Source organism: Caretta caretta, chromosome 1 (genome assembly GCF_965140235.1).
Source record: "Caretta caretta isolate rCarCar2 chromosome 1, rCarCar1.hap1, whole genome shotgun sequence".
Classification (NCBI taxonomy): Eukaryota; Metazoa; Chordata; order Testudines; family Cheloniidae; genus Caretta; species Caretta caretta.
In genome coordinates this window covers 115,795,180-115,820,421 of record NC_134206.1, presented here as the reverse complement: position 1 = coordinate 115,820,421, position 25,242 = coordinate 115,795,180, and the positions used below count along the sequence as shown (strand labels likewise).

Below are 25,242 nucleotides of genomic sequence, written 5' to 3'. Positions count from 1 at the left end.
TCTCTTCTACCACACCAAACCCATTGAACCCCACACCCCCGACATTCCTAATTCTCATTCCTTTGCCAGGGGAAATGTGTCGTGATTTTGATTTCCACAAAGCTAGTCTGAGTTGTACCCATATTATTTTCTTGTTATGTGTCTTTATTGTGATTTTCTTTTTTAACGCAACAAAGTAAATGACAAAACCACAGAATGATGCTATTGGCATGTGGGATGTTGCAGTTCACTTCAAGAATATTCCTGGGGCCATTTTGCAACTTAAACTAGATATTCTTGTAGTTTTAAATTTAAAAAATGATTTAGCAAGACAGGGAAATCGAGGTCCAGGCCTGCTCCCTCTAAAGTCAATGGAGTTTTGCCCTTGGACTTCAATGGAAGGAGGATTGGACTCATCACCAGTATTCTCACAGATGATTTGCTTTAATAACCTAGTAAAAGGGTGGGGGGAGAAAGCCCAGTGCAGAATTTCTTATTAGGCCATGGCCTGAACTGAGTAATTATAATCAGAATTTGCTTAAAATCTAATAGTTGTGTCAAATACTGAGAGGTGAGCCCCTACAACTCCTTTGGCCCAGAATGATTGATTAAGTGCATGCTGGGAACTGACTGTTTAATGAGAAACATATCGCTTACAGAAGGGTACAACTTTACTTTACTTACACTTGACTATACTGTACTGTTTGCTTGGTGTGGATTTTTTAAACACTTCTTTTCCTATTGCTTCTGTATCACAAGAGTGTCCTGACCAGAGGTGTCTGCCTGACCTTCAGCGTAGCCTTAGTCTGCAGTGAGAACAGTCTGCTTTAGTCTCATATAAACTTGGGAATGGTCCACTCACCCACACATAGGATAAATGTAGCTGCTCAGGCTTTGTCTTCTACAAGTTAGCATCTTTCTAGAGAAACGTATTTAAAAATTTTTCTTGCAAGAAAGGCACAATGTCCCTGATTCAGCAAAGCACCTAAACATGTGCTTAAATTTAAGCATGTGTTTGGCCAAATCAGGGCCTACCCCAGTTTCCCTGGCCAGTGTAGATAAGTCCTATATTAATTATAAAATGGTTTGCAGAATTTGCAGGGAACTGGGCTATAACCGAATTTCTGTAGGGCACTGGATAAACGCATGGTGAGGGGGCTAGGCCAGGATCTGAAATCTGTCTATCAAGATTCTCCTTATGGGCAGGGCTTAAACATCCAGATAATTTTCAAAATGCAAACTCTTCATTTTTTGAAATCAATATTTGTATGATTTATGCAATGCAAAGCAGTAGTGCTTCAAAGACATGGTCATTCTGATGTAACAGCAATGAGCAGTCCTTAAAAAGGGAGGCAAGAGGTCCACATACAATTTTATTTATTTATTTGGACTAATAATACATATGCAAATTAAGCAGCTTTCCTACTGGCAGAGTAAATAATAACGAAAAAATAACTAATTAATAAAATAATTACCAATAAAGAACTTAAATATTCACTTTCCTCCCCAAACATTTTGACCTCCAGGCCTCTCCCCTTTTCCCCATAAATCTGACATCAGAGATGAACCTTGCAGCATGTCCTGAAGTTTAAAAGACACCAGCTATTTTGTACTTGTGGGGAGGATGATTTCCAGTATCAAGAATCCCTCATAGAGAAAAGCTCTGCAAGAAGCTCCCTTGCCTTTAAATCAGAGGGGCTCAGGCTAAATACTTCCGGTGATCACAACTGCAGCAGTATATTATGAGGAACAGGCAATTTCTCACATAGGCCTTTAAGGGAAACTTACATTTGCATATCAGATTAATACGACAGACACCTTTGCTGCTGATGGTGCTTTTGGTGCTTAAATAGCTATCTGCGGATGCAGTCACCCAACTGGCAGAGTCCATTGCGGAAATATAGACATTAAATCGCAAATGCATTTTTCTGCACAGGTCTGCTGAAAATCTTCTAAAAATGTTAGAAGTAACTGGCATACAATAAGGATTAATTAAGGTGCAGAACTGGAGCAGCTGAGTGGAGGAGATTTAAGGTATTCGGTCTGACTTAGCTGTAGGAAGAATTCCTCAGGTGCACTGGGTGAGCATGATGAACAGCACCCCTTCTTGAGAGCTGCAATATGTGCTCCTTACCATGTCTGCCTTTAGGCATCAAGAGGTACACAAGGGCCAGAGTCCTGCCTGACCTTAGCCTCACTGGCCACACTCCTGATGAAGCATGAAGTGCCACAGGGGGCACTAGCCTGTCTCCTGATGCACTCAGGGAGTACTACAGGCAGTATTCTGACTGGTTCATTCCTGGTTGTGTTGTGAGGGGTTGGGAAAGTGGTTCTTTCCCATGGGCTGGAACACTTGTGTGGGAAAAACAGAACTTAGTCCTGAAAGTATAAGTAGCATTAATTTCCATCCCATTGTTTGTGGACATTTTATATAGCATTTATGTAGCTTTAATCAAATTGTATTAGTTTGGGTTTTCTCAGTGGTATGTGTATTGTAGCAATTTCCCAGTTCTTGAAGTTGACAGGCATATTGGCAATTTTCTCCACTTTGGTCAAAAATACAAACAGAACAAAGGTTGAGAAAAGGGGGCGGGTGGTGGGTAATTATATGCCATTCTCCTTTCCCCCTGCTAGAGCCATGAAACTGCTTTAATTCAAAGGCCTGTGAAAATAAAAACGCAACGCTGCAAAGTTTGAAAACTGCTCAGTTTCTGGCTGATTCCATGAACTGCTGCTGTATTCTGGAAAGTTTTGTGCTATCAAATTTTAATAAAAATTCAGCAAATCCCAGGATCCATTTAAGAAAATTGCTATTTTTGGCATTAATGCTCAGAGAGTAATATGGAATCATGCAAACCTTACATTTTAGTCAAATAAGATTAAAACTGTCGAGCAATATTTAAATATTTCTGAAATTTCATCATCATGTGGGACGTTTCAGGTGTTTAACATTCCCCAAACAGATTTGGAATACAGATTCATAGACTTTAAGGCCAGAAGGGACCATCATGATCATCTAGTTTAACCTTCTGCACATCACAGGCCACAGAACCTCACCCACCCAATTCTGTAATAGACCCCTAACTTTTGGCTGAGTTACTGAAGTCCTCAAATCTTGATATTAAAAACTTTAAGTTACAGAGAATCCAGCATTTACTCTAGTTCAAACTCGCAAGTGACTCATGGCCCATGCTGCAGAGGAAGGTGAAAAACTCCTCGGGTCTCAGCCAATCTGGCATGGGGGGGGGGGAATTCCTCTCTGACCCCAAATATGCCCATCAGTTAGAGTTTGAGCATATAGATGAGACCCACCAGCCAAACACCTGGGAAAAAATTCTCGGTAGTAACTCAGAGGCCTCCCCATCTAGTGTCCCCTCACCAGACATTGGAGATATCTGCTACTAGCAGTCACAGATGGGCCATATGCCACTATAAGCAACTTCACCAGACCATCCCCTCCATAAACTTAATTAAGCTCAGTCTTGAAACTGTCATAAATATAAAGGGAAGGGTAAACCCCTTTAAAATCCCTCCTGGCCAGAGGAAAAATCTTCTCACCTGTAAAGGGTTAAGAAGATAGGATAACCTCGCTGGCACCTGACCAAAATGACCAATGAGGAGACAAGATACTTTCAAAAGCTGGGGGGAGGGAAAAACAAAGAGTCTGTCTGTGTGATGCTTTTGCCGGGGACAGAACAGGAATGTAGTCTTAGAACTTAGTAAGTAATCTAGCTAGATCTGCGTTAGATTATGATTTCTTTAAATGGCTGAGAAATTAAGCTGTGCTGAATAGAATGGATATTCCTGTCTGTGCGTCTTTTTGTAGCTTAAGGTTTTGCCTAGAGGGATTCTTGATGTATTGAATCTAATTACCCTGTAAGGTATTTACCATCCTGATTTTAAAGAGGTGATTCTTTTTTACTTTTTACTTCTATTAAAATCCTTCTTTTCAGAAACTGAATGCTTTTTCATTATTCTTAAGATCCAAGGGTTTGGGTCTGTGGTCGCCTATGCAAATTGGTGAGGATTTTTACCAAACCTTCCCCAGGAAGTGGGGTGCAAGGGTTGGGAGGATTTTGGGGGGAAAGACATTTCCAAACAATGCTTTCCTAATAAATAAACCCAGATAAACGTTTGGTGGTGGCAGTGGAAGTCCAAGGGCAAAGGGTAAAATAGTTTGACCTTGGGGAAGTTTTAACCTAAGCTGGTAAAAGTAAGCTTAGGAGGTTTTCGTGCACGTCTCCACATCTGTACCCTACAGTTCAGAGTGGGGAAGGAACCTTGACAGAAGCCCATTAGGATTTTGCCCCCACTGCTCCCCCTTGGGAGGCTGTTCCAGAACTTCACTCCTCTGACGGTTAGAAACCTTCACCCAATTTCAAGCCTAAACTTGTTGATGGCCAGTTTCTATCCATTTGTTCTTGTGCCAGCATTGGCACTTAACTTAAATAACTCCTCTCCCTCGTATTTATCCCTCTGATGTATTTATAGAAAGCAATCATATCTTCCCTCAGCCTATGCTTGGTTAGGCTTAAATAAGCCAAGCTCCTTAAGTCTCCTTTTGTAAAGTAGGTTCTTCATTTCTCTGATCATCCTAGTAGCCTCTCTCTGCATCTGTTCCAGTTTGAATTAATCTTTCTTAAGCATGAGACACCAGAATTGTACACAGTATTACACCAGTTTTCAAGGTCATCCAAATCTTCTTGTATGATATTCTGGTCCTCCTCGATATTGGCAATACCTCCCAACTTTGTGTCATCTAATTTTATTAGCACACTCCCACTTTTTGTACCAGAATCATGGATGAAAATCTTAAATAAGATTGGTCCCAAGGCCGATCCCTGAGGAATGCCTCACTGCTGGGCTTACAATTTCACGTGCCAGTTCCTTTAATATTCTTGGATGGTGATGATCCGGGGCCCCTGATTTGATCCCATTAAGTTATTTGATTTCCACCTTGGATGTTGTAATTTCTGTTTCCATATCCTCTATTCCATTGGCCACCCTGTCACTGTCCTCAAGCTCCTCATTACACTGTTTAAAAACTGAGTCAAAGTATTTGTTTAGGTGTTGGGCCATGTCTAGATTATTTTTAAGTTCCACCCCATCCTCTGTGTTTAGCAGGCACACTTCTTCTTTCTTTGTTTTCATCTTATTTGTATGGCTATGGAACCTTTTACTATTGGTTTTAATTTCTTTTGCAAGGTCCAACTCTGCTTGATTTTTGGCAGTTCTCACTTCCTGACCTCCAAGAGAGAGGTCGGTAAGGAAAGCTATCCCATCTTTCATTCTTTGTAGGCTTTCTGCTTTCTCTTAATAACCTGTTTGAGATGCCTGCTCATTCAGTTTGGTCTGCAACCCTTCCCTATGAATTTTTTCCCCCTTGCTTGGGATACAGGCTTCAGATAACTTCTGCAACTTTGACTTAAAGTAATTCCAGTTCTTCAGTACAATCCACTTCCCTAACTAAATTCCCTTAATTTTTTTAAGTTTTACTTTTTTAAAATCAAGGACACTAGTTGCAGACCTAGTTTTGTTTATCCTTCCATTTAGTTTAAACTGAATTAACTAATGATCACTCAAACCAGGGATGTCTTCTACAAACATCACCTCTTGTTGGTGTGGTCCCTATTTGGTAAAGAAATCTGTCGGCTATCACATCCAAGAATATCTGCGCCCAACCATTATTATAGCACTTATCCTCCAATCTTTATCAGGGAAATTAAAGTCTTCCATAATCACACAAGTTTATTTCATTAAAAATGTCAAAGAGGTCTCTGTCTATACCCAAACAGGATCCTGGGGTTCTGTAGCAGACCCCAAGCACTATTGCAAGGGAACCTCTGTAACTTTCTTCCCAAGTGATTTTGACCCAAACAGATTCTGTTTTATCCATTCCATCACTTCTAATTTCTTTACAGTCTACCTCACCATTAATATACAATGCTACTCCACCACCATTACTTTTATTTCTGTCTTTCCTGAAAAGCACATACCCTTCAATACTTGTATTCCAGTCATGACTACCGTTCCACCATGTTTCCATTGTCCCTGTAATATCTGGGTTCACTTCCTACATCAGTAGGTTTAGTTCATCTATTTTGATACCAGGCTCCTTGCATTGATGTACAGAGATCTTAGTAGTTTCTGCTTGGCTTTGCCCAGATTCCTCACCTGATTAGGCACAGTTGTTATACTGCCAGTATTGCCTGCCTGCCTGACTGTTAGTGTCACTGGTATTGGCACTGTCTTTCCTCTTGTTATCCATTCTCTTACCCTCTGTTGTTCCTTTCTCCATTGCCGTATCCTATCCTACTTGATTTTCCTCCTGCTCAATATTAGAATGAGGAGTGGAGATTACATGAGCATCTCCCAACCATCTCCCCTGAATTCCTAGTTTAAAGCTCTTTTAATCAGTTGTCCCAGTCTCCATCCCACAAGTCTGTTTCCCTCCTTACTCAGGTGGAGTCCATACCATGAGAGCAATCCTCTTTCTGTGAATGCCTCCCAGTGGTCAAACATCCCAAAGCCCTCCTTACAGCACAACTGCCTGAGCCAGCTGTTCATCATCATCGTCTGGTCTCATCTTCACTCTCCTTCTTTAGAGATAGGTAGAATCCCACCAAAGATCACCACAGCCTCCGTTTCTTTAAGCATCTCCCCTAGCCAGGCATATCAGGCCTCTTCTATCAGGTGGCACTTCATACAAAAAAGCATCTTTCAGGTACCCCCTCCACATCCCATAGCTTCCACATCCCAGCCATCTCCCTTGTCTCTTCCATTCCTTGGATCCTTACCACTGCTGTGTCTGTAGCTGTTCTAGCCTTCCCTCCTAAGCTTCTGTCCAAAAAACCAACTCTCCTCCCCAGAAAACCCAAACAGAACACCACACACACCCTTCCCAAACTTCCTGGACAAACTCCCATTCAGACTCCCATTTTCAGCTCTGCTTGCTGGCTCCTCTGCCACTGCTCCTGGATACGCAATGTATAAACAGATTTTTCACTGTATTTCTCATCTTCCCTCCTCCCCTTCAAGTCCCCAGTTGCAACTCCTATTTGCAGTCATCTGAATTTTCTCACTGAGTTGATATAGAGCCTCTGGGGCAAGCCCTCAGCTGGTGTAAATTGACATAGCTTGATTTCAATGGACAGCTGAGGATCTGACTATTTGCTTCTGAAAGACCCAAGGCTTTTTCTTCTGCTGGGAGAAAAACGTGCTGCAGTTTATTCCTAAAGCAATCTGAAAAGGGTTGTATTTTTAGGAACTCTGGGCAAACTTGGAGAAATCATATTTCCATTCAATAAAGTTTGCTTTCTTAACATGTTTGAATAGTTTTCTCACACGGTCTTTAACAGTTACTCCTTTGCTTCAGTGAAAAAGTGACAGACAGGTTCTCATGGCTTGGTAGTTTTCAAGAATGTTTATTGTAATATAGAGGGGAAAACCAGTCATCTCACTGGGCTATTTCTGAAATGTCAACTATTTCCTCAGAATGTCTGTGCATTGTTACTATGTTATAAGACAGGAGATATCAACAGTAATAGTTTAATTCAAGGTAACCAGTCTCCAGTGGAGACTGAAAGTGAGCAGGCCAATGTGACACAGTTCAATATGTTGTTTGTCGGTGTGTATGAAATTACACTTTGCCCTTCATCCTCACGGGTCATCAGGCTCTGCAGAGGGTCTGCGACAGATGAAGCAGGTAGAAAGACAGAGAACTGCTGATGGAAACCTCATTCCAAGTCTTGCTGACTGTGTTATAAAGATCTCTCCACGTTGAAAAGCCGAGGGGCTGGGCTTGTGGTGCTGCTGTGAACGGAGCAGGTCAGAGGAGGCGATAGTGTTAGGACACACAAGGAAGCTGAAGGGAACATAAGTGAGAGTGATGCAGGGTCTCCCAACTAATGACAAATTCCTATTTTGATGATGATCTGAGTCTTGGGCAGCCAGTGAGGCTGAGGCACTGCATTAAAGCAGCTGACCGGTCCCATACTGGGTGAACAGCGCTGCCAGAAGAGACGACTCATATCTGCATGGAGCAAAGAGAGCAAAATCCTCATGGTTCCAACTTACATCTGACCTTCCCTTCTGGTGTTGCTCACAGACCAAGTCAACTCCTCCTGTGTCTGATCAGGAGTTGGGGGGATGGGGGGAACCTGGGCCCACCCCCTACACCAGGATCCAGCCCAGGACCCTGTGGATAGCATCTGTCTATGTCTCCTATATCAGCGGCATGACAGCTATAGCTGCAACTCCCTGAGCTTCTTCCCCATGGCCTCCCCCCAGCGCCTTCTTTATCCTCACCGGAGGATCTTCCTCCTGAAGCCTGACCACACTTGTACTCCTCAGTCCTCCAGCAGCACACCTTCTCACTCCCTGCTCCTTGCATGCCCTTCCCTAACTGATGGGAGGTCCTTTTTAAACCAGGTGTCCTGATTAGTCTGCCTGCCATAATTGATTCTAGTATATTCTTAATTGGCTCCAGGTGTCTTAATTAGCTTGCCTGTCTTAACTGGTTCTAGCAGGTTCCTGATTGCTCTAGGGCAGCCCCTGCTCTGGTCACTCAGGGAACAGAAAACTGTTCATCCAGTGGCCAGTGTATTTGCCTTCGACCAGACTCCTGTACCCCACTGGTCTGGGTCTGTCACAGTTCACTTCAGCTCTGGTTCAGATTCTTGGCAGAAACAGAACTGCACAGAAAGAAAAACTGAAGGGAAAAAGTGGAAAGAAAAACTATAGAATGAGTCAGAGGGCGAAGAACTATAAAATAAGTGAAGGAAACACTGAGTGAAAACAAGGAAACTAGAAAGACATTATCGGAAACATAATTGTAAAGCTAAAATGGCAAAAGAAACTAATGAAAGAGAATCACAGGTCATAATACTACAGTCATTATTGAAGCAAAACTTGCACTGAGTTCAAAAGGGGAGTTTTTTCTCTATAAGGACTGTTGAATCATAGCCCAGTTTTCCTCTCTGGATGCTACTATTTTTGAAGGCACGGTTTAAGAAGTACTGCTCTATCTCATCCCACAGTATTCTTGCCAGCAAGTTAAAGAAGTATGGGCTGGATGAATGGACTATAAGGTGGATAGAAAGCTGGCTAGATTGTCGGGCTCAACGGGTAGTGATCAATGGCTCCATGTCTAGTTGGCAGCTGGTATCAAGTGGAGTGCCCCAAGGGTCGGTCCTGGGGCCGGTTTTGTTCAATATCTTCATTAATGATCTGGAGGATGGTGTGGATTGCACCCTCAGCAAGTTTGCAGATGACACTAAACTGGGAGGAGAGGTAAATACGCTGGAGGGTAGGGATAGGATACAGAGGGACCTACACAAATTGGAGGATTGGGCCAAAAGAAATCTGATGAAGTTCAACAAGGACAAGTGCAGAGTCCTGTACTTAGGACAGAAGAATCCAATGCACCGCTACAGACTAGGGACTGAATGGCTCAGCAGCAGTTCTACAGAAAAGGACCTAGGGGTTACAGTGGACGAGAAGCTGGATATGAGTCAACAGTGTGCCCTTGTTGCCAAGAAGGCCAATGGCATTTTGGGATGTATAAGTAGGCGCATTGCCAGCAGATCGAGGGACGTGATCGTTCCCCTCTATTCGACACTGGTGAGGCCTCATCTGGAGTACTGTGACCAGTTTTGGGCCCCACACTACAAGAAGGATGTGGAAAAATTGGAAAGAGTCCAGTGGAGGGCAACAAAAATGATTAGGGGACTGGAACACATGAGTTATGAGGAGAGGCTGAGGGAACTGGGGATGTTTAGTCTACGGAAGAGAAGAATGAGGGGGGATTTGATAGCTGCTTTCAACTATCTGAAAGGGGATTCCAAAGAGGATGGCTCCAGACTGTTCTCAGTGGTAGCAGATGACAGGACAAGGAGTAATGGTCTCAAATTGCAGTGGGGGAGGTTTAGGTTGGATATTAGGAAAAACTTTTTCACTAGGAGGGTGGTGAAACACTGGAATGCATTACCTAGGGAGGTGGTAGAATCTCCTTCCTTAGAAGTTTTTAAGGTCAGGCTTGACAAAGCCCTGGCTGGGATGATTTAATTGGGGATCGGTCCTGCTTTGAGCAGGGGGTTGGACTAGATGACCTCCTGAGGTCCCTTCCAGCCCTGATATTTTATGATTCTATGATCTCCCTGAACTGAAGATAGTTGGGGGCTCCCTGTTTTATATAAAGATTCTTTTATGTGGTAGCGATTTATTTCTGCCCAGTGACATGGTTTGTCTATTCCACATATAGCATGAGAGGCTCAGAGATTGAGTCTCAGACATACGTTATGATTAAAAATATTAACTCAAGCCATGCACTTTGAAGTAGCAGTCTTACCATTGATCCTTCTAGCCCCATGTTCCTTTTGAACTCTATAAATGTCCAGTCCCTTCTAAATAATAGGATTCAATACATTAATTTGTTGCTGATGTTGATTCTGATCTCTGGCCACTTATACATAACATTAACCCACAACAAGTCCACTTAATTATAAATGAAAAAATGCCTCTTAAAATTGTTATACACATATATTGGATTTCTTCCTGTAATGTTTTCCATAAACAGGCTGCCTACATGTGTTTTGAACTTCATGGGAATGGCTTTGTTTTAAAATAAAAATGAAATTTGCTGAAGCAGACTGCTTTCCAGTAAATAACATGATATGCCTTGAAAACTGAGGTGACGCTGATGCCAAAGAATGCCACTTTTGAAATTATTACTGAAATGGTAGAAAATATAAATGTGTGAAGTATTCAGGCCTGGGGTGGGATGAAAGGGACTCAGGCACTCAACTGCTATTAAAAGTTAAATGGGCCTCTCACAGTTTGTATGGCAACTTCCACCTTCTCTGTATGTATATATATATACATATCTATCTTCTTACTATATGTTCCATTCAAAGCATCCGATGAAGTGGGCTGTAGCCCACGAAAGCTTATGCTCTAATAAATTTGTTACTCTCTAAGGTGCCACAAGTACTCCTGTTCTTTTTATTAAAAGTTAAGGGGGGTTGGGTGCACAACTTCTCTAGATGTTCTTTAAAACCCCACCTATAATATGACTTGTCTGTCCTATTGTGGTTTTCATTCATTTTCTGTTCTTTACAATAGTCTAAGCTGTTACATTTTAGAATGATGGTGTGCTAGGTTCAGGTTCCATTCTATTTTTAGAATGTGACTTTCTTGTAATTAATACATAGATATTGTTCAGAATAGCAGTACTCTCTTCTCTTCTTCAAACAATCTTATCCCACCACTTGTTTTCAAAATATTAAATAAAGGTATTTGAAGCTGATGGTTAATAACTGAAAAGATTGATGCTCAAATTTATTTTTCATATTCAGAACCAACATTCAGGATTTTATTCAGGTTGGAAGGACTACTTGGACCATTATAGTACCAAGAAGGTATTCTATTTGCTTACTATAGAAAATAGTAAGTGTAAGGTGCGCACGCGCGTGTGAGTGTGTGTCTGTCTGTCTGTATCTGCCTGTCCTGTTACTCCACTGAGGACAAAACATTCCATGTGAGTGTAACAAAGGTAGGAAGTAGACAAGAGAATGGTGAAAATATTTATATACCCAAGGCCTTGTGAAAAAATGAGTGCAACAAAATTAGGTCAAGAAAATACATGTTTCTAGGCAGATGTCATCAGTAAGAAACAAAAAGGAAAGAACTCATAGTGAATAAAACTTTTTACTGTGACTGTGATAAAATGTTAGTCACAGGAGTATCGCCGTTTGTCCAAGAAGAAAAGTCACAACTTCATACGCCAACAATTTTTGTTCTAAGCCCACACTTATTTTTATTGTGGAAGCACGGGAAGAACCCCTTTCACGAGTGGGAGCACACTGTGCTGGATGCTGCACAAGAGGAAGGTCCTTGCCCAGAAGGCTTACAATGTAAATAGATAAGAGACAATAATAGGCAAATGACATTAATACAAAGGGTGAAAGGTGTATTTGTTGTGACTTCTTTAATTTATTTAGTTAAACTGTCTCGGTGCTTCCCCTACCTCCCCCATACCACATCATCCAAATGTCCCAGCTAGGCTGCAACACCACTAATGCCTCAACATATCGTTGCTCCATCCTGCCCTCCCTGTGGAAGTGTAACCCATGCCTGCTTGGTGTGGCACTCTGTCCCCCTCTCGTGGCAGCTAGACCAGCTAAAGACCCATGAGCCTGCTCCCGGGTTGGCTAAAAGATGTGTGTGTTTTAGCTCATGCAACAGCAGCTCATGCATTAAGCTCCAGAGGTCCCATGTTTGATCCCAGCCACCGCTGACCGGGATCTGCCAGTGTTACAGATGCAGCTATAAAGGAGAACTGGTAGGTGGGCGAGAAATAAACATAGCCAATACGATGGTAATTATGTTAGCGAAGGTGTCTAAAGGCCATGGGCTTTCTTGCTCCTACAGCCAACACTACTCCTGCTGCTTCTCCCCATCACTGAGGAATGTGTGTATTGGACAGCAGCTCCTACCGCACGGCTTGCTACGGGTCAGGGGAGAAAGGTGGAATGGCCTCTCTTCCCTTTGCAAAACATAGATCTTGAAAGTGTGTGGTGACAGAATTCAATGTACAGGATATTAAAATAGAGTAATAACAGCCTTGGCATGTACCATACATAGTGATTTTCTTCTATAGGTTGCAAAGAGCTTTACAAAGGTGGCCAAGCATTAGTTAAACACTTTACAAATGAGGTATCTGATGCATGGAGAGTTTAAGTGCCTTATCCAAGATGGCCTAGTGAGTCAGTGACAGTAAGGAATACAGCAAAAGTCTCCTGAATCCCAGTCCTGTGCTCACTGAATCTAGCCAGCAGTGCCCAAACTGGCAGGTACACCAGGCGGAGCCAACTGGCCGTGGTGCTGGCTATGCCTCATTTCCAGTTGCTTTTACAGGCATCCAGACTTTTCATTGCAAAGAAGAACCTTGGCACCTGTGGAAACTGATGGACAGAAGGGGCAGGGTAGCTGCCTCTCTTAATGGGAGCTTGAGCTGAGGAACAGGAGAAGCAGCAGTGGCAGAGATTGGGATGAGAGGAGCACCTCACAGGAAGGAGAGGCACCACCAGCAGGGTGGCTGGCAGAGAGGCGTGGCAAGTGGTTAGCAGAGCGGCTGGTGGAGAGGCGCGACCAGCAGGTTGGCTGGTGGAGAGGCGTGACCAGCAGGGTGGCTCATGGAGAGGCATGACTAGCAGGGCCGCTGACGGAGAGAAGCTGGTGGAGAGGGCCAGAACAGAGGCCCTCAGAGGCGTGGCAATTGGCCGTTGGGGTGTCAAGTGAGTGCCTGAGCAGTGCAGCATGTAAGGTGCCCCCTAACTCTCCCCCCACTCCACCCCTGCCTTCCACACCGGGTAGGATGTGAACTCTGCAGATGAACCTCTGAACTCTGGGGTTGCACTGGCCAAGGACAGTCACTGTACATGGGGTACAGAAAAGGGACAGCCACGTTAAAGGGACTTTTGGGTTGCTGGACTTAACACCCTGAGGGGAAAAGGACACTGTCCATGTTACTTGGGGGTGGGTCTTTTGCTCATGGTTTGTGTTGATGAGCCCTAGTTGTGGTGTTTTCCCAAATTAATGCTGGGTTAATTTCCTCCTTTTATTAAAAGTTTTTGCTATACTCAGAATCTGTGCTTGTGAGAGGAGAAGTATTGCCTCTTAGAGGCACCCAGAGGGTGGTGTGTAATTGTCCCAGGTCACTGGTGGGGGCTCGAGCTGGTTTTGTGTTGTATTGTTGAAAAGGAACCCCTAGATTCTGAACTCGGCCCTTGTTGCTGCTGGCTCCACCTGGCAGAAGGGTTACATGTGTATGTTGCCATCGGTAGCAGGAGCTGAAAGAGGGGATGGAGAATGTGCCTCTCCATTTTGGAGCAGCAGCAGCAAAGAGCACTGTTGAACGCATGGTCTCCATGCCTGAAGGCTTGTCTATACGTACTTTCATCCATACCAGAAAGGTGTGAATTCTCGGGCAACCTAGTGTATCATTCACTAACTAGCCTGTGTGGACCATGCTGGCGTACACTAAAAGTTTTCTGGTGAGCAGGACAAGTGGGGTAGAGGGTGGGGATATGGGGGAAGGAGGTGAGGTGGGGGGAAGAGGCAGTGGGGAAGGAAAGGGAATGGGATGGGTCAGGGGGCAGATGTGGGATGGGGAGGAGCATAGGGGCAGGGGGGAGAGGAAAGGGGATGAGATGGGGAGAGGAAGAGGAGGGGAGAGGATGGGGGGAACGGGGGAAAGCAGGAGCCCTGCATGCAGCATCTCTCAGCAGCAGCAGCTGGTGCTCCCCTGTTAAACCGGCCCATCTGCTCCCAGCACCGGCAGCCCACCTCCAGTGGGTACCCCTGCCATAGGTACCCCCTCTAGTGCTCTCCAAATACCCTCTTCAGCACCACCAGATATCCCTCCCAGTACACAGACACCCCTCCAGCATCCCCCAAATACCCTCTCCAGTGTCCTCTATTTGGGAACTTGAAATATGGTAACCCTAGGGGTCGCTCTGTTCTCACAGCCTTGGTTTTGGGAGCTGGTGGGAGCGAGTCTTACTTGCCAGCAGCCGCCTGCCCCCAGCACCTGAGCTGGGCACCAGGTTTGCACGGCTGAGCATAAAGCTTGGGCTGTGAGACCGAGATCCTGGCAGCCATGGGGCTGGGGCAGGGGAGCAAGGGTCGGTTCTGCTCTGCGAGCAGGGAGTGTGGGGAGCGGCTGCAATGGCAGGTCCCTGGGTAGTGAGCAGGGTGTGACTGGGCTGCTGAGAGGCAGGTGCCCCAGGGGAATGAGTCCTCCAGGGAATAGGGAGCATCTCATGGCAGCCAGGCTCCATGGGCAGCGGCCAGCTCCAAGGGGTGTCACCAGCCAGCGCTGAGCTCCTTCAGGGAAGAGGCAAGAGTGTGCCAGGCGCTGCTCAGCGCTGTGCCCAGCTGTGCAGACCTGGCCTGGCTGGGAAAACAGGGCAGGGAGGGCTGCTGGGAAGCCAGCCAGTGTCCCGGCTCCCACAGTGTGGAGAGCCAGGGGTCCGAGCGGCTCCTACCAGCTTCCGATCTGCTGGCTCCGGGCAGGAGGCAACCATTTGCAAACTGTGGGGCGCATCCCCCTAGGAAGGTGTGCCCCACAGTTTGAAAACCTCTGTGCTAAATAGGAGGCAGAAAACTGGGTGGGGGGCCATGTGACCCCACATGTCCCCCACCACGCGTCACCGCTTCGGGGTGAAAATATGGCTGCACGCCCTGGGCGCTAAAATGCTTAGTTACGGCTCTGCCCCCAGTTGCCAACTGTGACACCTCGCAGCCCCAATGGGCGTGGCACCTGAAATAGCTTCCCTTTGGAGCCTGTGGACAGGAGCAGTGTGCCGTGACACGGAAGCAGCGTCCCTGAAACAAAGTATGATTTATTCACTCTCCGAAGTGTATTTAAAACAAGAAACTTAAACACCTGCTGCCTCCCCCGTGCTTGGCATTCACCTCAAGCCCCTTGGTAGACATGACTTAGCCTTGGTGCCACTCTATTTTCTTGGGGACCAAGTTACAGCCTGCTTGTGGCAGACCCAGCCTCTCAGGTTTTGACTACACAGCAAAAAAACCACCCCATGGCTGGTCTGTGCCAGCCGACTTGGGTTTGCGGGGCTCGGGCTGCGGGGCTGTTTCCCTGCTGTCCAGACGTCCGGGCTCGGGCTGGAGCCTGAGCTCTGGGACCCTCCCACCTCACAGGGACCTAGAGCAGGAGTAGCGAAAGCTTCCTAAAAGTGGGGAGGCCACTGGGGCCCGAACTGTGGCCCCACTGTTTCCCCACCCCCACTTACTCTTCTCTGCCGCCTCTCCCCTGCCTGTTACTTGCCTTATGGATGGTAAAACGTGTGGGGCTATGGCCCCCTGGTCCCCCCTGTTCTGGCACCCCTGCTTTAGAGCCTGGACTTCAGCCCGAGCCAGGCATCTACACAGCAGTGGAACTGCCCTGCAACCCAAGCCCTGCAAGCCTGAGTCAGCTGGCACGGGCCAGCCACGGGTATCCAGTCACAGGTGTCTAGTTGCTGAGTAGACATACACTCGGATTGACAGAGGGTCTCTTGTATCCCTATCAGTACTCACCGATGCTCCCTGAGCAGCTTCTCTCAACTCATTCAAACCCTGTAGGCTGGGGTCCTGTAACAGTTTAATATACAAAACTGTTCTAACCTGAATGGGGCCAGGTAGGAAGTATTTCCCAATTAACAGCTTCCCTATTTTTTCCTCAAGGACTCTCATCTGTGTCATTGTTTTACTTTCCTTGCTTGGTTCCTCTACCAATCCCTTTGATCCATTTCCATATCAAGTAACCCATCATAAACAAACACACAGATATTCACCATATCCATTAAAATAGTACAGCTATTTCCCACTTTGTCACATATGACAATAACAGGATTTTGTCTATACTGTAAGGTGAAACTGCAGTAGTAAATCTAGTTCCTCTTTACAGTGTAAAGCTGTATGTTACTGTATTGACACAGCTATTGCTAGTCCTGGTAGATTTGTTTTTGCAATATTCATAGATGGTGATGTGATTTCCTCATTATATTCCTTTACACTACAAAAACGTTATGGTTTTATTTACAATTGTGACATCTTACTAAACCTGAATTTTATTATCACAAAGCTCAGTAATGCTAGTGGGACAAATCTTGAAGTCCTTTCTCTAGCAAAAGTCTTACCAAAATCAGTGGGAGTTTTTCCTGAGTGAGGACTGATTAAAAATGGAGGGCCTCGGGCTGTGTCCCAGTTAGGAACTCCAAGGTCTCTCATGTTAGAATATCATTTTGGCTGTTTTTTTTTTCTCCTTTGAGTACCTTGTTACCAGACTTAGTTAACAAAGTGCTATCTGCAGAGACAAAGTCTGCTCTCATTACACATTTATAACCCTGCAGAAGATTGAGGGCAGAATCTGATGATAACATGGTTGCACAAATAATTGAAGAGATACTCTATTCCTGGTGGTGATCCCTGAGCTAGAAAAAAAAGCAGCTTGACATTCAGGTCCCAGGTTGACCTTGCAAGGCTGCCAGTAAATCCGTCATTATCTGAGTAAACTGAGCATGCTTAGTGTAGAAATCACTGAGAAGTGATAAATGTGGAACTCTGCCAGGCCACTTTTACAGTCTCTTTTTGGAAGAGAACTGGATTTTCAGCCTGGGTGCAGTGGGGAAGAGTTAAGACTGAGCACGGGAATGCAAAGGAACAGAGGTGTTTTGTGAGGGCAAAGCTGACTGCAACATGTTTTAAAAGATCAGAAACCACATCCTACCTTTACCAGGAAAATGGTTTCTTTTTAATGTTTAAATTAAAAAAAAATCATTACTACTTTAGCAAACAAAGAAAGGAAGTTAAAAAAAAGTGTAAAATGACAGAATCCTATGTTCTAGGTGGTCAACAGCCATTGTCACTGGAGCTGCTTTGATATGTTTGAAAAGTGGTTCAGTAAAAACATATTGTTCCAGTTCATGGCATCAAGCCATGATAGCACCAATGATCAGGCAAAATCCCATTCAGATTGTCTGTTTAGAAAACCTATTAGTACTTCCATCACAGATTCATTTTTGCAAAAATATATAAGGTGGTATAAACGTGCAGAGGCCTGAAACTTATTCTAGACTTCTTGGCCCAAAAGTACAATGTTCTTACAAGTTTAAAATAAATGTGTCTGTTCTTATGAGGCGATTGTCTATATCTATTATATTTTAAAATTAGCCAAATGGAAAATAACATTTTAGATATATATATTTACACTCGCTGGTTTAAAATGTTATTTTCTATTTAGCTAATTTTAAAATTATTTCTGTTCAAATAATGAAGTCTGGCTGGTGATTAGTGCACAAATATAGTTTTATGACTTTTTGGGTTTTGGAAATGAAAAATTATGAAGAACACCCTGAGGTAAATTTCTACAGAATCACATAGTGCATGAAACAAAGAAAATTCAGTACTAGATTGCCAACCCCAAAGACTGCTACCACCAGATCCCTGAACTGGAAGGATCACCTGTAGCAGGATAAAGTAGTCCAGGCTCTCTGCCTGTTCAGTCCTTTGCCTCTGTTGAGATGGCCAACAAGGTTGCCAGTTTTTGACGGTGGTTGTTATGAGATGCACACCAGCCCAGTAGGAACTGGACTGAGTTGACCATCAGATATAGCTTTTAGTCACTACTGATCTGGGCTGGATACAAACCTGAGGCGATTTAGATGTTAGGGGCTCTGTATTCCATTGCCAGGCTCTTGAGTCACCCAGACCTTCAAACACAGACAATTGCTAACAGGGTCCTACGTGTAACAGGAAAGCCAGCCTCCGGCACCCTCTCTCTTGAATCTATTCTCTGTGTTTCACTTCCTTTTCACTTATAAGGTGTAATTGTTTCTGTAGAGTATTGCTTCCTACTGCAACTACAATCTTTCTCCAGCTGAAAAGGAAGAATTCATGACTAAAAGTGTTTCTCCCACCAACACCGCCTTCTTTTGACACAACCTGCTCATTTCTGCACTCCCAGACCCGCAGATTGGAACCTGCCTTGAAGAGTTGAAAACAGCATTAGGAAGTGGAGCTAGAGCAATAAGAAAGGCCCAGTTCACCTCACCAAAAAACAAAAACAAAAAAAAAACAGAATAATTACAAAGCGAAAGAAGACAAAAGGGAACAATGAGAGGGAAGTGGGTCACATCTGTATTATTACAATGACTCCATATTGCATCAGTTTTGCAATATGTTCCTTGGGAAGACACTTGCTGTCCTCATCCTCAGGATTCAGGAAAGCATCCTGGTTCACAAAAGTAGAAGGATGGAGGAGTGACTAGTACTAGCCTGGGACATAGAAGAGCTGGGTTTAATTCCCTGCTCTGCTACAGTCGTCCTGTGTGACCTTGGGCAAGTCACGTAGTCTCTCTTCATTCCCTATTTGTGAAATGGAGATAATAATACTTCTCTATCTCACAGGTAGAGACGACTGGTACGTGCTGATGGGGGTGGGGAGTGCAATTTAAAGGTTCACCCCACACACACAGTTTGAGTCACGCCCCTCCCTCTTACCCTCAGCGGCCCCTCTCTGCAGCATGCAGCTGTTTGCTACTGCCTTTCTCTCTCTAACTTTGTTCTGCACCATTGGTGCCAGACAACAGAACTTCACTTGGGCTTTCCTGTTGTCCCTTATTGGGCCCTACACAGCCTCCAAACCCTTCTCAGCTCCTAGAGCTAACAGTTATTTCAGAAGGTGAGTCTCGTGCCCCTTTGTTTCCCCATCTTGCCACAGCATCAGTGGAAACAGATAGATAGGACTGCATTGTGATAATGTCCTTTGTACTTTCGGAGTTAAAGTACTCAGGGTTAGATAAATGGCAGAATAGTGGGTTACTGGGTGGTGATGTTAATTAGTAGGGCTACTATTTTGTCACACAGGTCATGGAAATCGCAAATTGAATAAAGTCTGTGAAACAAAGTGGCATTGCAACCTGGCAAATGGGATTGCAGTGCCACACAGGTTTGGCCCATCTGCCCCTCCACCTACAGGGAGCACATAGGCCAAACCTAAGTGGTGCTGTGACCATGTGTGCCATGTTGCAATGCACGGAGAGGGGATCCAGACTCAGGCCCTCAACACACACACACATACCCCAACCTTTCAGCATCTTCTGAACACTGGAGTGAAACTGCGGTGAAAAAATGTCAACAACAAGTGCAAGCAAGGTGGGAAATATTTGGTGACCTTTCTGGGACTTATCTATTTTTTCCTGCACCTTTGCTATGAAATTTACTAAAAATGTCCAAAATTGTAGCCTTATCCATTAATAATGTAGGAAGTCAAATGAGATACATCTGATTTTTGCTACAGTCCTGTGGAGGAGTTTGACTTTGCTTTGTTAGCTGCAAACTGCCAATCAGAAGCATGCCATCTACGTTACACTGAAATCCTAGTTTCCTACAAGGGAAGATGCGCAAATTTAAATTAAAAAAAAAGTTAAAATTCAGTAGTTAGAATTCAGTATCAGTTTTAAAGGGAAAGTTCTAACTTGAATATATATATATATTTTAAATGTTAGAAGTAGTTTCAGAATTTACCTCTGCTCCGCTTGTACGCACGTGACAATGTGGTTTGGAAAATCATATTTTCCTATTTTTTAGACATCCTTTACTCTCCCCTGTTGCCATATGAAAGAACAACACAGAGAATTACACTTAAAATGCTGTCAAAGGCACAAAGTAAACAAACTGAAAAATAGAAGGAAAATACTTTTTCTTCTAATCACTTTCAGTTGTAGTAATCTGAGGTAATAATTGTAATCATAATCAGCCAATCAATTTCCAACAGAAGTTTGGTTTGTATTTGTATTTGTTTTTTAAAAATTCACAGTGTCCCTTTAAAATATATATCATTTAACTTTTCTTCCTTCTATGTTTGTGTAGAGAAATAGTCTATAGAAAATATGTAAAGTTGGTCACACTTTTTTTAAAAAGTAGGGACTATGTATAATATGCAGCCAAACTTCCTAAAACTAATCAGTCTTGTATGATGAAATGACATTGTTGAAATTGCCCTAGATTTATCATTGTCGGACTGAACTCACCAGGATACAAAGATAAAGATAAAGTATTACAGCCAGTAATAATTAGTCTAACGTAAAAACAACTGTCTGAGGCAGTTCAGATACTACTAACTTCCTATGGTCTGATCAGACTTTTTTCATTTAGCTAAAAAGAAGGAAGAACAGTAGAGAAAAATATTAACATTTTGTACTGTTACACACCTGTGCAAGCTCAGTGCCATTTAAAATAAAAGGAAAAGGGTGAAATTATGGTCTCATTGAAATCAATGGGAGATTTGGGCAAAATTCCCCATGATTTCAATGGGACCAGGATTTCACCCAAACTATGGTCTCTGTTTATTTTTTTTCCTTATAAAACAGCCCTTTAGAGTTTCTATATTGAACAACTGTTTTAATGGATTTACTCTCACCACACCTCTTGCCAGCTACTGTCAAAAGTTTGCCTTGTTCTGATTAGTTGGATATTTGGAAGGGAAAAACAAAGTTATTCATCCATTAATCATATTTTTCAAATGCTAGTTATTAACAAAGAATTATTGTTAAGGCTGCTTTTTAAATTGATTAATTTTTGGTTTCTCTTTTTCTCTCTCTGTATATACAAATTTCACTTTTAAAATCAAATGCAATGAAAAGCACTAAATTCCCTTTTAAAATATCCCTGCATCACACTGGCATTTTTTTCAAAGTAACATAAAATGTAAACTCATCTTTGGGCCAGACACTTATAGAAAGCATCTGTAAAATCAAACTTCCAATTCTTCATTGTGGATCCTTGCACTTGTTGCTTGTTAAGGGCGAATAAAAATCCCAAGAAAGGGTCAATATGCAAAGCTGATGACATATTAACAATAATTGCCTAGCAAGAATGATTGTTTTATTTCTCTCTGTTTCTGCCTAGAGGTTAGACCCGGGAACTGGGGATTTGAAGACCAGGGCAAGACACTATTTTGATGGAAGTGGGGCTGTTCTTTAGTATGAATACTGTATTGTAACTTGGTTACTGGGATGTTTACTGTAGGATTATGTTGATTTAGTTTTTGTTGGAAAAAACATGCAGGAAGTCAACTGAAATATTGCTATGGACTTCAGTGGGCTTTGGATCAGGCCCTAAGTGTCCTGATCTCCAGAAGTGCTGAGAATTTACAATGCTGATGAAACACCTGGGAGCTTGGAACTTTGAAAATCAGCCTACATTGATTTCAATCCCTCAATAATAGTATGGTAAATAACCTTGGGGCACAAAACTTGTAAGTGTTGGCTTTTATCCCTAGATGTACAGTCTGGGCAATAATTCTTACTTGTCCATGTAAAGCACTTTGAGATCCTTGGTTGAAAGGTCCTCTCAATAAAAGAATTATTCTATATAAAACTGTGAGTATGTAAATGAAAATACACACAATCTTCTATACACATATGCAAACAATCTTATTTTTCCAAAGAGGTTTCCTTGTATAGACTTCACTTGAAAATTAGCACTCTCAAGAGATCAGGATAACGATAATTTAATGTAACGTTAAACTGATAATTGAAGTTTGGCAGGTATTGCTAATGCTATTTCACACGTTAGTTATGAAGAATTCCTGCTTGACACTTGAGTAACACAGCAGTGCTTTTCAATTTCTTCTTTTGCACAGTTGCCATAATCCATAAGTAATTGTTTAAACATGTAATCAGCATCATCTGTAATTTGCCTCAGGCCATTAGGAAATGGTGTCAAAGAGAAAAAGCTGAACAGCAATATGGTCCTTCTTTGGATTTTGCATCCAGTTTCCAAATATTCATCAGTCAAGGAGAAGGTGCTGACAGAGAAAAATGTATCAAGAGCTTTCTGCCTAAAGTCATTCAATTTCCTATTCCAGCGAAGGAAAGTGGCTATACAGATGGGTGTATCTTTCACAACATGAAAACATGACACTATATTATTAGTGCTGAAATGTAAAGAGCAATGGTTATTTAGCACCTGGCTCCCACCAGCAGGCTGACAACTTAGAGAAATGAAAATGGTACATGTACTTTGTTAGACAGCAAGAAATAAACAAGCTATTCAATATCCACTCCCTGTAAGAGGGAAGCATCTAGCTCACCATCTATACATAGAATGCTGACAATCTACTTCCCCTCTGGGGGCGAGGAGGAAGGACAGTAAAGAAACTGTTATTTGCTCTTACCTTGCTGCAGCCTGGTGATTCTTCTGCTGTCTAGTCTGAGAATGAGAGTACAGGAACTAGTGCAGCGGCTTATTGCTGCATTGGATTACCCAAACTATGTATTTAGTAATTAGACAGTCAGGCCTTTGTTAGCTAGATGAGCTATAAATACACTATCTCCAAAGAACCAGCCATCTACAGGAGATAAGAACCACAACACCTCAGTGCATCCAGCCTTTTAAGGCAGCGTAATTACAGTCACACAAGACCTGGAATGGAAAGGAGCTGCCTTGCTCTTAGCAACCCCCATCCCTTTGTTCTGTTTAATTTGGAGACAGCTGAGATTTATATATACTTACCCATCTGTGTAAAGTGCTTTGGAATCCTCTGGATATTACACTGCTTAACTATTAGTATTTTATTATAAATATCTGAACAATAAAAAAGCCTCATTTTCAAGTAAGTTTTATTTATCACATGAGAGCTTAGGGCTTAATAAAGACACTTAGGAAGTTTCTATTAGTCTATGTATATAACAGAATCTCAGTTCCTTTAAGTAATCTAGGTAGGGTATATAGCCCCATTGCCATAGAATCTGAGCACCTCACAGTCTATAATATATTTACTTTCATTACACCTCTGTCAGCTAGGAAACTGCTATTAGCCCCACTTTACAAATGGGAAACTGAGATCAAGGTCCTGTCTATATGGCGACTTAGTATGCAGCAGCTGGGGTGTAAATCTACAGCACACTAGCCTGCTGTACACTAACTGACCCTGGGGCCCCCACTCTCATGCACTAGAAGTCCATAGTGCACAGCAGCTCTAAGCACCCTATGATCAGGAGTTAGGATCGGCATGGACAGTTAGTCTGCAGCAGGCTAGTACACGGTGCACTGTAGATTTATATCTCAGCTTGCCACATACTAACAATTCTCTGTATAAACAAGCCCTATGTGACTTGCTCAAGGTCACACAGTAAGTCTGTGCCAGAACTGAATTGAACTGAACCAAATCCCAGCTAGCTCCCTAACCTCTGGATCATCCCTCCTTTCTAATGAAGTTGTTACATCAGTTTAAAGAACTTTCATGCATTTAGGGAACTAAAGACCTATTGTATAATCACAGAGATTAGAGATGGAAAACATTAGATAGGCCTCAGTCATGTGCTGAGAACTATATGGGCAAAGCCCTGAGCCTGTTCAGAGCCTTGTTGACTTCAGTAGGGGCTCTGTACAGGTGCCGGGATCTGCCCATGCAGTTCTCAGGGCAGGCTGAGCACTACCAGTCCATCCCGTTACCAATGTAATATACCTACATCACTGTGCTGACAGGACAGTTGCCCCAGAGTTCATAGATTTCAAGGCCAGAAGAGACCATTGTGATCATCTAGTCCGACCTCCTGCATATCACAGGCCATAGAACCTCCCCCAAATAGTTCCTAATGCAGAGCTTTTAGGAAAAAAACATCCAATCTTGATTTTAAAATTGTCAGTGGTGGAAAATCTACCACACCCTGAGTAAATTGTTCTGAAGATTAATTACTCTCACCATTAAAAATGTATGCCCCAGTTCTAATCTGAATTGGTCTAGCTTCACCTTCCAGCCAATGGATCATGTTATACCAGGGATCGGCAACCTTTGGCACGCGGCCCGCCAGGCCAGTGGGAGCTGCGATCGGCTGAACCTGCGGACGCTGCAGGTGAACAAACCGGCCCGGCCCACCAGTGGCTTTCCCTGATGGGCTGTGTGCCAAAGGTTGCCGATTCCTGTGTTATACCTTTCTCTGCTAAATTAAAAAGCACATTATTCAATATTTGTTCCCCATGTAGGTACTTATAGACTGTAATCAAGTCACCCCTTAATCTTCTCTTTGTTAAACTAAATAGATGGAGTTCCTTGAGTCTATCGCATGTTTTCTAATCCTTTAATTATTCTTGTGGCTAGTCCCTTAACCCCTTCCAATTAATCAACATCCTTCTTGAGTTGTGGGCACCAGAACTGGGCACAATATTCAAGTAGCAGTTGCCAAATACAGAAGTAAAATAACCTCTCTACTCCTACTCAAGATTGTCCTGTTTATGCATCCCAGGATTACATAAGCTCTTTTGGCCACAGAGTCACACTGGGAGCTCTGTTCAGCTGATTATCCACCCCCGCAAATCTTTTTCAGAGTCACTGCTTCCCAGGATAGAGTCCCTCATCCTGTAAGTATGGCCCACCTTCTTGGTTCTTAGTTATATATGTTTACATTTAGCCGTATTAAAACACATATTGTTTGCTTGCACCCAGTTTACCAAGCAATCCAAATTGTTCTGAATTACTGATCTGTTCTTGTCATGATTTACCACTCTCCCAATTTTTGTGCCATCTGCAAATTTTATCAGTGGTGATTTTATGTTTTCTTCAGGTCATTGATAATAACGTTAAATAGCATAGGGCCAAGACCACATTCCCGTGGAACCCCCACTAGAAACGCACCTGGTCGATGACAATTCCCCATTTACAACTACATTTTGAGACCAAAGTTGAAGTTAGCT

General features: G+C 43.2%; 1 protein-coding gene across 4 annotated transcripts in view; it reads right to left on the bottom strand.

Annotated features, from left to right (window-relative positions):
- The window catches only part of FHL2 (four and a half LIM domains 2), a 63,595-nt gene extending 40,730 nt beyond the window's left edge, over window positions 1–22,865 (bottom strand). Inside the window, exons 1-2 of one of the 4 annotated variants that reach the window (XM_048857076.2) lie at window positions 22,724–22,835; window positions 20,071–20,150 (exon numbers count right to left, since the gene is read on the bottom strand). The gene's annotated coding sequence lies outside the window, so the exon portion shown is untranslated. Of the gene's footprint in view, window positions 1–20,070; window positions 20,151–22,723 lie in introns of those variants that run through there. The other 3 variants (XM_048857083.2, XM_048857112.2, XM_075130280.1) reach the window with 3 other exon arrangements.
- Window positions 22,866–25,242: the final 2,377 nt, after the last annotated feature.